The following is a 16,796-nucleotide window of genomic DNA, read 5'->3' as shown; positions in this document are numbered from 1 at the left end:
TTCATTTGTTTTTCCCCCAGGGAAACTATTTGAAGCCGCAGTATGTGTAGAAACCAAAACTGATAGTCAACGCAACTAGTAATATTAAACCACTTTTCCATAAAATTGATCATCCACCTACCTACCCAGCCCTTGAGGGTTAAATAAAGGACAACACAAATGAAAATAAAAGGCCCAGGTGCATTTGGAGGTGCACTTAGTGAAATTAAGTGCAAGACTTATTTGCTTAAGTACTCTGGAGCTATAGAGGGGAGGACATTGCCTTCTTCTCCTAATTATAAAAAAAAAAAGATTTTTGGGGTGTGTGACTGGCTCGGTCAGTGGAACATTCTATACTCTTGAGCTTGCGGTTGTAAGTTCAAGCCCCACAGTGGATGTTGAGATTCCTTAAAGTAACATCTGGAAAAAAAAAAAAAAAGATCCTACAACATGAAAACATAAAATATTTTTCATAAAGTATTAGGGGCTATTTGTTTTTATGCATTTAACCAAATTCATATGTATAACTGATTAACATTCAGGATTTACACACACAGAAACACACCTGCATATATACACACATAAATAATGTAGAAATAGTTCACGCACATGAATCAGAATGATACAATAAAATAACAGAAAACAGGCCTTGATTTGATCTACATGAATATCTTTCTAAGAATATAAACTCTATAAGAGCAAATATTCCCCACCCAGGCCTTTGCTCACCCTCCTCGGTCTGTCTCCACCACAGAGCTGCACACACCCAGGCAGCCTGTCCTTGTTGGAGGGCAAGCAGAGGCATAAGAAATCTGCATTCTGCAAAGTAGGTATCTGGACCTAAATTATAAGGTCACTGGCTTCCTGCTCTGTTTTTCCTGGGTAACATCAAAGAATGATTCTTGTATTACTTCCCAGTGTTCCTTCATACTGAAAAAGAGGATGTGGAAAAAGTGCACTATAAAAGTGTACATGTGGAAAACGGTGAGCAAGCAAGGATCCCACAGAAATACAAAACCACCAACTTTCATCTTATTATAAACTGTCATATAGATTAAAAAAGTCTCCAGTGTTGGTGTTATGCTATTTGAAAAATCCTTATACATATAACTGGGTAAATACAAATACACATTTATATCGTTTTTATACACAATTATATGTGTATATATTATGTATGTGAGTATATAAATGTATATGTGTATGTATATATGTTATGGATGTGTATTTGAGTATATATATACACATCAATCAGGCACTCAGTATTTACTTGATTAGTTTAGTGAACTATATAATATATATATATATACACAGCATCTTAGTGAAAAATAAATATACCTCCAACTGAGATGAAAGGTTCCAGAAAGCAACTGGACACAGTAAATGAAAGTTTTCCTTATCTGGAACCAGCCACTAAGAGTAATTAACTAAACATTAAAGCTTAAATTAATTATTCATAGTTTTTAAATTAAGGTCACTCAGCAATGGGGCCAAGGGTCCAAGTATTCAATGGCTAGTCCATGCACCTAACCATTCACAAACATTTGGTTTGTAAAGGCTTTTCAAAAGTCAACCCAAAAAGATTGCTAAAAAAAAACCTTTATTTTTTTAAGTTTATTTTGAGATAGAAAGAGAGCATAAGTTTGGGAGGGTCAGAAAGATACAGAGACAGAATCCCAAGTAGACACTGCAACATCAGTGCAGAGCCCGATGTGGGGCTTGAACTCACAAACGGTGAGACCCTGGCCTCAGCCAAGATCAAGACTCGGATGCTTAACCGACTGCACCACCCAGGTGCCCCAACCCAAATAGATTTCTGACTCCATCACATTCACTTCATTATACATTAGTCAGCCAGTGTGATCGAGCTGCTCACAGAAAGTTTTCATCTTGTTCTGGGTGACTCTTGGATAATGACCAGAACAATTTGAGAGGCTATAGGATACCTATTTGGGCAATTTAGAATTCCACCCTGACCATTACCGGGTACGATACTACTTTCTTTCCCCTAATACCAACCCCAGGCTGACCTAACTGGTACATCCTCCACATGGCAACCTAGCCAAATCGGGGCTTTATCTGTTTTGTTCACTGTGACATCCTAAACTGCTAAACAGGTACTTGACATACAATCACCTCTCGAGAAATAATTATTGAATTAGGGAACAAGTGATATGAGTAACAAACTATTCCATAACTTTTTAGTTATTTAAACTAGGTAAGAATACTTTATATGTTTGTACATGCAGATCTAGTTTATTCATTTTAACTCCTAATACCATTTCCTGTAAGAACAAATGGCAATTTTTAATTCCCTCTACTGATGGATAGTTTGCATGGATCAGCATGGAAAAATCTTAAAAACATAATTTTTGGAGAAAAAAGCATATTTCTGGAAATATAAATATGTAGTAAAAGATTTTCACGATGCACAGAAGAAATATACACTAACTGCTGGATAGTGGTTACTTTTGGAAAGAAAGGCAAGGAAAAAGGATTAGTAGATGGAGGGACAGCTAATTTATAATTTTGTTTTCTTTTCTTAAAAAAAGAGAAATTAAACAAAAAATTAAGATCTTTCATATATGGATGGTGGTTATAAGGATCTGTTATTTTGTTTGCATTTTTTTGTACGTTTGAAATATTTTATATTCAAAACTAAAAAATAATTTTAAGAAGATGATAGGAGCACTGGGCTGGCTCATTCGGTAGAGCAGGAGACTCTTGATGTTGGGGTTGTGAGTTCAAGCCCCATGTTGGGCATATAGCTGCCTTTAAAAAAAAATTAAATAAATAAATAAATAAATAAATAACAAAAAGATGATAATATTTTCTGCCTCTAGCAAACTCTTTGAAACATAAGGACTTAAGTTCAAATAAAGAGTACACTAACATAATTAATGCTCAAAATGAATGATTTCTAATAAAACAGTTTTATTTTTATATGCATAGAAGTAAAATTAAATTAAAATTTTTAAGGAGAAGGGAGCCAGGGTGGATCAGTCGGTTAATAGTCCGGCTGTTGGTTTTGGCTCAGGTCATGATCTCATGGTTTGTGAGTTCTAGACCCGCATCTGGGTCTGTACTGACAGTGCAGAACCTGCTTGGAATTCTCTCTGTGTCCTTCTCTTTCTGCCCCTCCCTTGTTTTCTGTGTCTGTCTCTCAAAAATAAATAAATAAGTAAAACTTATTTTTTTTTAATTTTTAAGGAGAAATACCATCACATTCTCCCATTATATTTATAATCTTGCATTCTTTTTTTCTTTAAAAAAATTTTTTTAATGTTTATTTATTTCTGAGACAGAAACAGAGCATAAGGGGGGAAGGGGCAGAGAGAGAGAGAGAGAGACACAAAATCTGAAGCAGGATCCAGGCTCCTAGCTGTCAGCACAGAGCCCGACATGGGGCTCGAACCCACAAACTGTGAGATAATGACCTGAGCCGAAGTCAGTCACGCAACTGACTGAGCCACCCAGGCGCCACTATAATCTTGTATTCTTATAAATGCACTGTTAGTATAATTTCTCATATCCATTATTTGAGTGGCTAAGAGTGACCCATTCCTAGTTAATTTATGCAGAATTTCCAAATAAACTTTATTATACAGAGGTATTTAAGGGTTATATAATTTTTGTGTCTTTGTGACATCTAGTTTCTCCACTCATACTTCCACACTCATAATTCCACAGAAACAATTTCCTCCTTACTACCACTATACTTGTAACCTAAATCATTTAGACACCAGGGATTGCATTTTATGTACAAATCCAGTATGCTTTTTTTTTTAAAGATTTTTATCTTTAAGGAATCGTTACATCCAATGTGGGACTTGAACTCACTACCCCAAGATCAAGAGTCGCATCACTCTACCAACTGAGCCAGCCAGGCTCCCCTGACTCTCCTGTATATTGTATCTTGTTTCACCTAAACCCCTCTGGAGACTTGACTTATCTGAAAGAATTCTAGCTAATTTAATAATGTAAGTCTGCTATACCAGCAAGAAGTTACATCTATAAGCAGAAAGAAGTCAGAGTTCTTTAAGTTGGCTAAAAAGAAACTTAATCAAAGCAAGTTTGAATCTTCAATAATCTTAAATTGAAAAACCAGGTACTATGTAGACAGCTTATAATTTTGTACACTATCATGCCAAAGAAATGTGAAGACAAAGTAAGAATAAGAGGAAGAAACAATTATACGTCATCATGTTCTTTTGCATTTTTTCCCACAGATCAACATCCCGCAATAGTGAATTTTAAGGAATTTTTTTACCTTATTTTTTTTCTTTTTCTCTTTCTTTAAATTTTAGTTAGTTAACATGCAGTGCAATATTCGTTTCAGGAGTAGAATTCAGTGATTCATCACTTATACACAACACCCAGTGCTCATCACAACAAGTGCCCTTCTTAATATCCATCACCCATCTAGCCCATTTCCCAGCCCACCTCTCTCCATCAGCCCTCAATTTGTTCTCTATTATTAAGAGTCTCTTGGGGTTTGTTTCCCTCTCTTTGCTTTTTTTTTTCCTACCTTTCCCATATGTTCATCTGTTCAGTTTCTTAAATTACACATATGAGTGAAATCATATGGTATTTGTCTTTCTCTGGTTGACTTATTTCACTTAGCAAAATACATTCTAGCTCCATCCACATCATTGCAAATGGCAAGATTTTGTTCCTTTTGATGGTTGAATAAAATTCCATTGTGTATATATACCACACCTTCTTTATCCATTCATCAATCAATGGACATTTGGATTATTTCTATTATTTGGCTATTGTTGATAGTGCTGCTATAAACATTGGGGTGCTTGTACCCTTTTGAAATTGTATCTTTGTACCATTTGGGTAAATACCTAATAGTGCAATTTCTGGATCACAGGGTAGTTCTATTTTTAGTTTTTTGAAGAACCTCCATACTGTTTTCCAGGGTGGCAGCACCAGTGTGCATTCCTATAAACAGTGCACAAGAGTCCCCTTTCTCTGCATTCTTGCCAACACCTGTAGTGTCTTGTGTTGTTAATTTTAGCCATTCTGACAGGTGTGAGGTGGTATCTCATTGTGGTTTTAATATGCATTTCCCTGATGATAAGTGATATTGAGCATCTTTTCATGAATCTGTTAGCCATCTGGAGGTCTTCCTTGGAAAAGTGTCTGTTCATGTCTTCTGCCCATTTCATAACTGGGTTACTTGTTTTTTTGGGTGTTGAGTTTGAAAGTACTTTATAGATTTTGGATTATCATATATATCGTTTGCAAATATCTTCCCCATTCCATAGGTTTCCTTTTAGTTTTATTGATTGTTTCCTTCGCTGTGCAGAAGCTTTTTATCTTGATTAAGTCTCAATAGTTCATGTTTGCTTTCATTTTCCTTGCCTCTGGTGACACATCTAGTAAGAAGTTGCTACAACCGAGGTTGAATAGGTTGCTGCCTGTGTTATCCTCTAGGATTTTGATGGTTTCTGTCTCACATTTAGGTGTTTCATCCATTTTGAATTTATGTTTGTGTATGACGTAAGAAAGCTGTCCAGTTTCATTCTTCTGCATGGTGCTGTCCAGTTTTCCCAACACGATTTGCTGAAGAGACTTTTTCCATCGAACATTCATTCCTGCTTTGTCAAAGATCAGTTGATCATATTTTAAATAGTGAGCTGATGAATTTCTCATTCTTCCATTATAAAATACATATATTCAGGAAATAGGACCAATATAATGACAAGTTTGATAAAACATGTACAAAGTTCTCAAGTAACCAAGCATGTAAATTCATTTAGACTTTGACAATGTGTTTTTCTTCATTGAGGAAGAGGGTGACTGAGCAAGGAAGGATAGTCTTTTCAGTCATTTGTGACCAAGGGACACAACTGAAAGATGGCTGTGATATTCTCTTTGTTTTTCCCTTCACTAAGCAAATAGTTATTAAATCCTGGGTTCAGACCAGTGGTATTTTAGGTGCTTTGGATAATAAAATAATTTTTCTAAAGTATAAGCCCTGTTTTCAAAGTAATTTGAAAATAGAATGTCCTTAAGAGTTGAAAATATCATCTGTTGCTGTGGCAAAGAGCCAAGCCAACCAGTCCCTAATGGACAGAAATCCAACCAAATATCTTGGCTTGTGTACTCCTATCCTCTGCCAGCTGAACCAAGTGGTTTGGTGACAGGAGTAGTAACACGTGGATTATAACATAAGCAGTATAATCAAAGTGGATCTCTAGATAAAGTTAAAATATATAGTACTACAAAACTAAATGAGAAAGGCAACATGATAACTACAAAAAACTTATCATCAAGGAAATACGAGTCAAAAGCACACTGAGATACCACTTTACACCAGTCAGAGTGGCTAAAATCAACAACTCAGGAAACTACAGATGCTTGGGAGGACGTGGAGAAACAGGAACCCTCTTGCACTGTTGGTGGGAATGCAAACTGGTGCAGCAGCTCTGGAAAACAGTGTGGAGGTTCCTCAAAAAATTAAAAATAGATCTAATCTATGACCCACCAATAGCACTGCTAGGAATTTATCCAAGGGATATAGGAGTGCTGATTCAAAGGGGCACATGTACCCCAATGTTTATAGCAGAGCTTTCAACGATAGCCAAATGATGGAAAGAACTCAAATGTCCATCAACTGATGAATGGATAAAGATGATGTGGTTTATATACACAATGCAATACTACTTGGCAAAGAGAAAGAATGAAATCATGCCATTTGCAACAACGTGGATGGAACTGGAAGGTATTATGCTAAGTGAAATAAGTCAGTCAGAGAAAGACAGATATCATATGTTTTCACTCATATGTAGATCTTGAGAAACTTAACAGAAGACCATAGAGGAAGGGAAGGGAAGGGAAAAAAATAGTTACAAACAGAGAAGGAGGGAGGCAAACCATAAGAGGCTCTTAAACACAGACAACAAACTGAGGGTGGATGGGAGGGTGGGGAGAGGGGAAAATGGGTGATATGCACTGAGAAGGGCACTTGTTGGGATGAGCAGTGGGTGTTGTAGGGAAACAATGAACCACAGGAATCTACTCCAAAAACCAAGAGCACACTTTATACACCGTATGTTAGCCAATTTGACAATAAATTATATTTTTTTTAAAAAAGCAGGCTTTTTAGTGAAAAATACTACAAGCTATTTTCTTTTGCTTCAATTAAATAAGTAACATTTTTTTCAAGAATAAAGGCATCAGTTGAGGAAAACTTACCTGCTGTAAATTAATGATTATATTATTATTTCTCATGTTTGGAATTGTATTTATATATCTCTTCTAACTAGTTGTTTCCAGTGTTATGTTTTGTTTTTTTCAGTTCAGAATGCTAGAATTGAATTTTAAATTGTGACAGTGATGATTTTAGGGTGTCTGGGAAACACTGCAGTCCTGGAAGGATATGTTTTTCTGCTGTGTTTATTTTACATAGAAATAATGAGTGTGCCAAGTGGAGAAGTTATTTTAACCCCACTTTGTGAATCTCTCTGGGCAAATCTCATGTATGTTCCCCTCCTTCAGTGCCTGGGTGAGCAGCGGGAGCTCCCTTTCCTCTTAAGAAATGTCAAAAGGAGGAGGGGCAGGCTGGATATTGTGACACTATTGTACAATGATGTAATAGTGAGTCCCCAGGCTTAGTGTTTCTGGAAGCTCCATAACAATGTGGAATGTTATGCTGTGTTTGTCTCTGCCGGTATTTCTGAAGTCTGTGTGTGTGCGCACACGCATTGTGTGGTGACACAGATAACTGTTTGGATAGGTCTTGATGTCAAAACCCTCACTTTACCTTCTCTGCATCACTAATCTTGCAGCTACCTCTCTCTCTTGAGGAATAAAATTGTATTTTATGTAAAGACACCATCAAGACCGTGTAGTAGCGTTGAAATTACGTCTTCAGACCAAAAGGACAAGACTCAACAGTAAGCTGGAATACAGGCTTAATATATTAAAAAAAACCAATGTGGCAGGCAAGAGGTAACCAGCCTTGAAGTAAAAGCCAGAAGTGGGAGACAGTACTTTTTTAGGGTAGGACATCAACTGGAGATGTCCATATATAATGTGGAATTACAGCATTGGTTCCAATGAAAAGCATAGCTCCGTTAAGGCCACAAAATGTCTTTTAGTAAACGTCACTAAACCCTTCACCAAACCTCCCTCTCTTCAGAGTCTTTAATAGGCAGTGCTTCACGGGACAGTTTAGTCAGAACATTTGTCCTGAACACTTGTCAAGGGCAGGGCACAAAGCACTTGGCAGTGAGGATATCATGAGGTTGAGGCCACGCAGCACTTTCTTTTGGAGATTCTCACCTAGGCCTTAGGAAATGCTGTGCGTCAGGCCATTCTTACCCAACTTCTGGGGATAAAAACCAACACATGCATGTCCATTTCCCTCTAACGTCCAAAGAAACAAATTCATGCCACCAAAATAATAACAGCTAACACTATACAAGTGCTTATTGTATGCCAGAAACTAAGTGCTTTACGTGTGTTAAGCCAGTGAATCTTCACAACAGTCTTGTGAGGTAGGCACAATCGTTAAGCGTTTTCTACAGGTAGGAAACATTGAGGCACAGAGTAGTTCGGTAAATTGCCACAGAGTCACCCAGTAGGTAAATCGGGAAGCCAGAACGTGAATAACACAGTCTGAGCGTATCACCCTTAACCTGTAAATGCTGAGAATTAATGCACCAACCCTTTCTAGGTGCCTGCCCCTCCCCTTATCAGTGTAATGAGGTTCATTCTAAAGGTAAGAATTTCAGCTATTATATCACATCAGGGTGGAGCTTTACCAGCCAGTGGAATTATAAACCTCCATCATTCCTTCATGAGTCAGCCAAGGGACAATGTTGTCATGAATTAGCTAATTCAAGAACTCTTTCTGAAGTTCATTTAAAAATTGAATCTAGGAGATTTGAAATAAATGTTACAAAGAATGATAATTCTTTTCAAGTCATTAAGTCCCAGAACCCACATAATTGTAATAAAAGAGAGAAACAGGAAAATATCCAAGATGTTTTACAGGATTTGAAGGGGAAGTCCGTATGGCAAATGTACTGATTCAAGGCAAGTGTTTAGGCAAAGCCTGTGTCAGTTTCGGTCTTTGTGACAAGGCATGGACAACTAGTAAAAGTAGTTAAAGTGTCAAATATGGTGCACAATGAAAATCAAAGAGGGGGAAATGTGAGAGTCAATGTTTGGACAATTTATATAAAAAAAATATGGGTACAATATGGCAGAAGGTGAAAGAAGGTGGCCTCCCCTACAAATGCAATATGCTCAATGAAAGAATGTTTTATTTGGGCATGTCAACAGTCAGCCTAATCTGAAAACCCAACCATCAAGTGCCAGATGAGGGGTGCAAAAATGCCAAGAAACATATCAAGAGGTAAAGAGAGCCAATAAAAAAAACTTCCATCTTGTGTCAGTTTTATGAAAGGGATTTACATAGAAATCAAGGGCTAATAATGAGAGCACACAAATTACTGTGGAAAATGATGATTAGTGATAATAATTGTTCGAGAAAACATGTGTGTCACCTGCCTCTAAATGGTAATTTACGTTTGACTAATGAATAATTCAAGTTCCTAGGCTTAGGACAGGCCCTGCTGTTGTTACCAACCAGTTTCCTAGTCAGGCTAAAGGGAGAGGGCGGCAACTGAATAGACCCCCAGAATTACCTATCCCTCACAGGCAATTTCTTCATTGCCTCTGACTGCCTGGTCAGGCTGGCTGAGGCCTGAGCATCTTTCTCTCCCTCCCTCTCCAGCCCCCTCCTATGCCTGCTTGTTCATCTTGTTCATCTTCAAAGTCTGAATAAAACAAAGAGCTTATAACCTCCAAGTTTCCAGACACCTAAGAGGCTTTGTGTATATAGCATGTAAGACTTTGAAAGAAAACATACAAAGGGATAATCTGCTTGGCAAATTAGAGGAAGACATTGTCTGAATATTGACCCCAGTGCTCAGAAAGATGTTTCATTCAGTTTCTCTGCAAACTCATGTTCTAAAATATAAAATGTATCAGGAGTGTTGTTACAGATACTATTTAAAGATTGAAGAGACATTAATGGAACAAAGAAGTTACTATCAACAATCTTCCCAAAGGAGAGGTATCAGGATATGACCCTCAAAGGAAGAGGGCTATTATTTAAAGAAAAAGGGGGAAGGCCTGCTACAGTCCTAATGTTTGTATCCTCCCAGAATTCATATGTTGAAACCTATTCCTCAGCATGATGGAATTTGGAGGGGGCCTGCAGGAGGTGAAGAGCTCATGAGGCAGAACTCTCGTGAATGAAGTTAGTGCTCATATGAGAGAGACCCCAGAGAGATTCCTTGCCTCTTCTGCCTTCTAGCAAAAAGACCAGAATCTATGAACCAGAAAATGGGCTCTCACAAGACATTGAATCTGCCTTGATCTTGGGCTCCTCATCCTCCAGAACTGTGAGGAGTAAATTTCTGTTATTTATAAACCACATAGTCTATGGTATTTTCTTATAGCAGCCTGAAGGGGCTAAAACAAGGCTCAAAGTTATAATTTTAAATATATTTGGGTGGTGTTTCCATACCTCTTATTGTCCTCAATGAAGGGTCTATATGAAATTTTTAATTACACGAACACAAATTAATTTAGTAAAAATTAGCTATTAATTCTCCATAAAATATCTTTGCTCAAGGTATAGAAATATTTAGAAAGCATTTCACTTTTTATATGTACGTTTTTGTGGTGATGTTGTTTTTGCAGAAGCAACTTTTTTACAACACTTCCTGTGTCTTCTGGATTTCTAGGGAAGAGAGAGATCAAGAATGAAGAAGGAGAAAGAGAAGGAAGAGGAGAAGGATCAGGAAGAGAATGGTGAGAAGAAAGGAGGAAGGGAGGAAGAAAAGGAGAAAAAGGGAAGAAAAAGAAGAAAATACACTAAAAATATCCTCCCTCCATGTGTTAAAAGCATTGCGGAAACTTTTACTTGGTTATAGAAATACCCATGCAGTCTTACCTGTTAGATCTTGCAGAAAAATCCTTTTGTTGTTCAATGTCAAGTTCTCAAAGTTTACAAATAAGCAGAGTAAGCAGTATCCTAGGTAGAGTGATTTCGAAGACACTGACTTTAAAAATAATTTTCTTGGGGCACCTGGGTGGCTCAGTCAGTTGGGTGTCTGACTTCAGCTCAGGTCATGATCTTACAGTTCATGAGTTTAAGCCGTGCATCGGGCTCTGTGCTCACAGTTCAGAGCCTGGAACCTGCTTTGGATTCTGTGTCTCCCTCTCTCTGTGTCCCTCCCCTGCTCCTCTCTCTCTCTCTTTCTCTCTCAAAAATAAATAGACATTAAAAAATTTAAATAATTTTCCCTCCGTTCTGGTTTAGAAAGTCCACAATTAAAGAGGTGTTCTATTTTGTTTACTTTGTAATTGGATACAATGTAAATATCTCTAGGAGACAGCAATGTAGATCCTTTACAGTTTAGTATGAAACTTTTTCAGATATTTTTCTACAAATGATTAAAGAACAAGGAGAGCCTGTTACAAAGGGTGTCCTAAGAAGGGGAAGGAAGTGAACGCAAATGAAGAAAGGATTAGATGCAATACAGTTAGTTTTCCCTGACTTGGCAGTTTTGCCTAAAAGGATGGTGACCAGCAGCATGTTGCTCTAACCTCAGGAAGGAACCATGTCAACTGTCTTTACATGCAGAGCACCAGCCATAGAGTAGCCATTCTATGGATGTTTACTGAATTAATGAATAAATGAATGCAAGTATTTAATGGTTAATATACTCCTGATATTTTTGTATAGTCTATACACATGATCGCTAGCCTCTGGAAAATTGCTTCTGGAGACATGGCATACATAGCAAGTATTTTTTTCCAAGCACCTACTCCTCTGCATTAATTTCTAAACCAGGTTCTGCCTTCCCCCACACCATTTTAGTTCCCAATATGGAAATACCTTATATTTTCAATTAGCAAAGCAGAGCAGGTACTTTTGCGTAGATATTATAGCGAAAGATGGATAATGATAGAGATGTCCAAAAGATGATCTATATTACAAACAGATATTTCATAATTTACTTAATATTTACTGAGTTACCATGTGTCATGTGGTGAGTAAGGGGGGCAAAATCTCTGACCTCTTGGAGTTTATATCCTTGTAAAGGGAACCAGACCAAAAAAGTTGTCAACAAATATAGAACATGTTTTTGTTCAGAATACTATGGGTTCTATTTTAAAAAGAGAATAAGGCAGGGGTGCCTGGGTGGCTCAGTTGGTTAAGCATCTGACTCCAGCTCAGGTCATGATCTCACAGATCATGAGTTTGAGCCCCGCATCAGGCTCTGTGCTGACAGCTCAGAACCTGGAACCTGTTTCAGATTCCGTGTCTCCCTCTCTCTGCCCATCCCACTTGCATTCTGTGTCTGTGTCTCTCAAAAGTAAATGAACATTAAAAAGATTTTTTTAAAAGAGAATAAGGCAGAGAAAGACTGGTAGGGTAGTAGAGTTGGCCTGGAAATGCTACCTGAGAATGCATTCAGAAAGCTGGAGCCCTGTTAATTTCTGGGAGAAGTATCCAGTGTGGAGAATAACAAAGGCAAAGTCTCTAGGGACAGAAGGGTGAGTACGGTTTTAACATAGTCTTCTTTTTAACCCAAGTCCAATTAAATTGTGATTGAATACTCTTTAAAAATTAATGCGTGGGTTAGTATCCAAAATCTGTAAAGAACTTAGCAAACTCAACACCCAGAAAACGAATAATCCAGTAAAGAAATGGGCAGAAGACATCCAGATGGCCAACAGACACATGAAAAGATGCTCAACATCACTCATCATCAGGGAAATAGAAACCAAAACCACACTGAGATACACCTTACACCAGCCAGAGTGGCTAAAATGAACAACTCAGGAAACTACAGATGCTGGTGAGGATGTGGCAAAATGGGAAACCCTCTTGCACTGTTGGTGGGAATGCAAACTGGTGCAGCCACTCTGGAAAACGGTGTGAAGGTTGCTCAAAATATTAAAAATAGAACTACCCTATGATCATCAATAGCACTACTGGGAATTTATCCAGAAGATATAGGAGTGCTGATTCACAGGGGCACATGCATCCCCAATATTTATAGCAGCACTTTCAACAATAGCCAAATTATGGAAAGAGCCCAAATGTCCATCGATTGATGAATGGATAAAGAAGATGTGGTATATATATATATATATATATATATATATACACACACACAATGGAGTATTACTCCACAATGAAAAAGAATGAAATCTTGCCACTTGCAACAACATGGATGGAACTGGAGGGTATTATGCTAAGTGAAGTAAGTCAGTCAGAGAAAGACATATCATGACTTCATTCATATGTGGAATTTGAGAAACTTAAGAGAAGACCATGAGGGAAGGGAAGGGGAAAAAATAGTTACAGAGAGGGAGGGAGGCAAACCATAGAGACTCTTAAATACAGAGAAAAAACTGAGGGTTGGTGGGAGAGGGGAGGAAACACAGGAAAGTGGGTGATGGGCATTGAGGAGGGCACTTGTTAGGATGAGCACTGGGTGTTGTATGTAAGTGATGAATCATGGGAATCTACTCCCAAAGCCAAGACTACACTGTATGTTAGCTAACTTGACAATAAATAAATAAATAAATAAATAAATAAATAAATAAATAAAATTTGCATTAAAAATTAATGCTTAAAAGTTAGAAACTGATCTTCTAAACCAGTTTCTAAATTCTATTTTTGTCTTTGCCATTTTTTTTACTCAAAAGTCTTATGTTCCAGAGAGGTATGTTCTTTCCTGGGCTTTCTTCATCATTGCACTGATGAGTTTAAGCATGAAGACTGGCCAGAATTTAAAACTTGAGCCTGTGTGGTGTGATTATGCAGCCATGACTTGAAGTTAGAAAAGAAGAGTGAGTGCATCCCCTGCAAATACACTCATCAGAATTTACATGTGAACTAGGGCACATGAAGGGACTGTGGCCTGAGATTTGGACATTCACACATTTATAATCATCAGTACATGAGCACGGGTTCATTTTACCATGTGATCTAATCATTGCCTTGGAAGGGAAAAGGTAGGACCCTGAAAGACTAGAAGAAAGAGCTAAATTTGGTTGATGAAGGAGAAAGGCAGAAAAGGCTCAACACATGAAGACAAAGTTATTTTATGCTCCTAGATAGTGGTTTTTGAGTATTATTTTATGTGAGAGTATAAACGTTTCCTTGATGCAATAGAATATGTGAGACAACAAAGCAAATGAACATTTTTTTCCCTAGACCTATGACGAATTGCATCATCTTTGTGTGTGTGTGTACGTGTGTGTGTGTGTGTGCTACAGTTGTGGCCACTGCTGACTGTGTCTCACGAGATGTGCTTTATCTTTAATTTTTAAAATGGTTGCAGTTCTAAATACATGACAGTGGTAGCTTGAAAGTGTTAATTTCTAATATTATGGTATCTATTTTAATTTACCATTACCCTAATAGTATATCCACTGTAGCTGTAAAGCAACATCTTTAAAAACAGCTACCACAGAAGACCTTCTCTGGAATTGCACTTGTTGTTCCGAGTGTCTGCAACAGTCAGAAATGGTTCCTAAACTGGCATATCAGGGGATAATTTTTCTTTTCTTTTTTTTTTTTAATACCATTGGAAGGAAAAATAAAGAAGCTCATTTTCTTGTGTGTCTCAGAAGTTGATTCCAAGGACAAAATGGGTGTTAGGAAGTAGAGGGGAAGAGAAGAAGGAAGAGAAAAAAAAGGACGAAAAAGAGAGGAGAAGAAAAAAGAGAAGGAGGAGGAAAAAAAACAAATCCAAATATATTGTAGGAAGTGACTTTATTCAAATAAGCACATAATCTCCCCAAGAGGAATACTTTGCGTGCATATTTTGACACATTTATTTAAAATTTTTAAAATTTACTTTATCATATGTCATAATGAATAGAGAATAATCTCATAATTTTATCTCATTTTTCTTAAATGAGGTACATAAAAATACAGATACATTAAATACCAAAATTTTTTTGAATACAAAGATTCTCCATATCAGAACTAATAAAATTAAAAGTAACTTGTTTAAAAACCATGAAATTTTTTAAACTATCATTTAATTTTCTCTATGTGTTGGCATTATCACCTCAAACATCGAGGGACTAGCTCCTTTATAGTCTTTATTCCTGGTATTTGTTTTCCTTCTTTATATCATTCCAACACATCTTCTACAACTCTCACCACAAGTTGTAAAACTAACCCACCAAGGAAAGTGGCAAAATGTTTGAGTTTCTTGCAGACGTCTGTGGGAATGACCAAGAAGAGATCCAGAGTGCCAGAATTAACACCCCTCAAGGTTTGACTCTGCCCCTGTGAAGAACACCGACTGAATGGAGTGGGAATGTAAGCCTGTTACAAGCTTTCTTTCCTAGAAGGCAAGCCAGCTTCGCCATCCACAGCTTCTAGTCCTGCTTTTTCACCACAGCTTTCCCTTTTAAATGGGCAACCAAGGACCACAGGTTGGAGGGTATTAGAGAGTAGCGGGGAGGGGGGGATGTGGCTCCCCTGAAAACCTTGCTGACTTCACCTAAGACCTTCCGTCTAGGGTCCCATAGATGTGTCCAAACTCCCTCTGCCACTTGTGAGCTCTGCATCTGTGTGAAAGTCATGTAACTGTCTCTGCACTGCAGTTTTCAAACTGGAAGGAAAGGAAGGGACGAAGAGAGGGAAGCAAAACTACCTTCTGTGGTTGTTGTGAGACTTCCTGAGAGAAAAATCTATAAAGCATTTAGCTCAATTCCTAATGCTCTAAAATTATTAAATAAGTGGTAAGTACATTACTTAGCTCATCAGCCACATACTTTCCAGATATGCTTTTTAAAAAATCAACAGAAATAAAAATAAAGTTAAAAAACACGTTTTCCCCCCATCCAAAGAAATACATGAGCAGGTAAATTCTGTTTTATGTATAGTTTTGTGAGTCTTTTAAATTAACCCTGGAGAGAGAGAGAGAGAGAGAGAGAGAGAGAGAGAGAGAGAAAGGGAGAGGTTTCCCATGTTTTGGACGGTGCAAGGGTCCAAGACGTAGCGAGGGTAAGGGGAATCACTTTAAAAACAATAAGGCTCCTTTAAGTTCTTCTAAAGCAGATGGGAAACTGAGGCCAGGAGGAGATTACCCCTCGGCCACGTTCACGGCGGCGGTGGAGCGATCCTTCGGACGTCGCCTCTGCTGGAGACCCACCCCACCCTTCTCTCAACGCTCGAGGGGGTCTGCGAGAGTCCTCGGCTCCCCGCCCAGGCTCCACGGCCCTCAGATGCCCCGAGGCTCAGCCCAAGGCTCACCCTCCCCGGGCGCGTCTTTGAACCGCCTTTGAACCGTTCCATTCCGGGTGTTCGCCTGCTTGAACAGCTCCAGGGACGGGCTTGGGAAAACGCACGTAGAGGAAATGGAACGGGACGAAGTCGGAGGGTCAGGGAAGGTGGCTGCGCCAGGACGGGGGTGAAATGCTCTCTGGAACTTTCTGAGGCGGCTCACAGGGGTTCCAAAGGTGCCATTCCAGAAGGCAGAGCCAGAGGCACCGCTTTCCTCCCTCCTTCAAAAGTTTCAGGACGGGAATCCAAGTTCAAGCTGTTGGATTCCCACGATTTCCCCAAACTGCGCGGAGGACCCGCAAAATGGACTTCTATTATCATCATCGCGGTGGTCGTCATTTAAGGTGGAATGAGACGTTGAGGGTAGAATAGGTAGTGAAAAATTCACTTGCAGACCTTGGGTCCCACACCTCATTCTCCCGGCGGATCTCCCTCCCTCTTCCCTACTCTTCGCCCAGGCGCTAAC

Source organism: Prionailurus viverrinus, chromosome A1 (genome assembly GCF_022837055.1).
Source record: "Prionailurus viverrinus isolate Anna chromosome A1, UM_Priviv_1.0, whole genome shotgun sequence".
NCBI classification, from domain to species: Eukaryota; Metazoa; Chordata; class Mammalia; order Carnivora; family Felidae; genus Prionailurus; species Prionailurus viverrinus.
Note: the sequence above shows the minus strand (reverse complement) of the source record.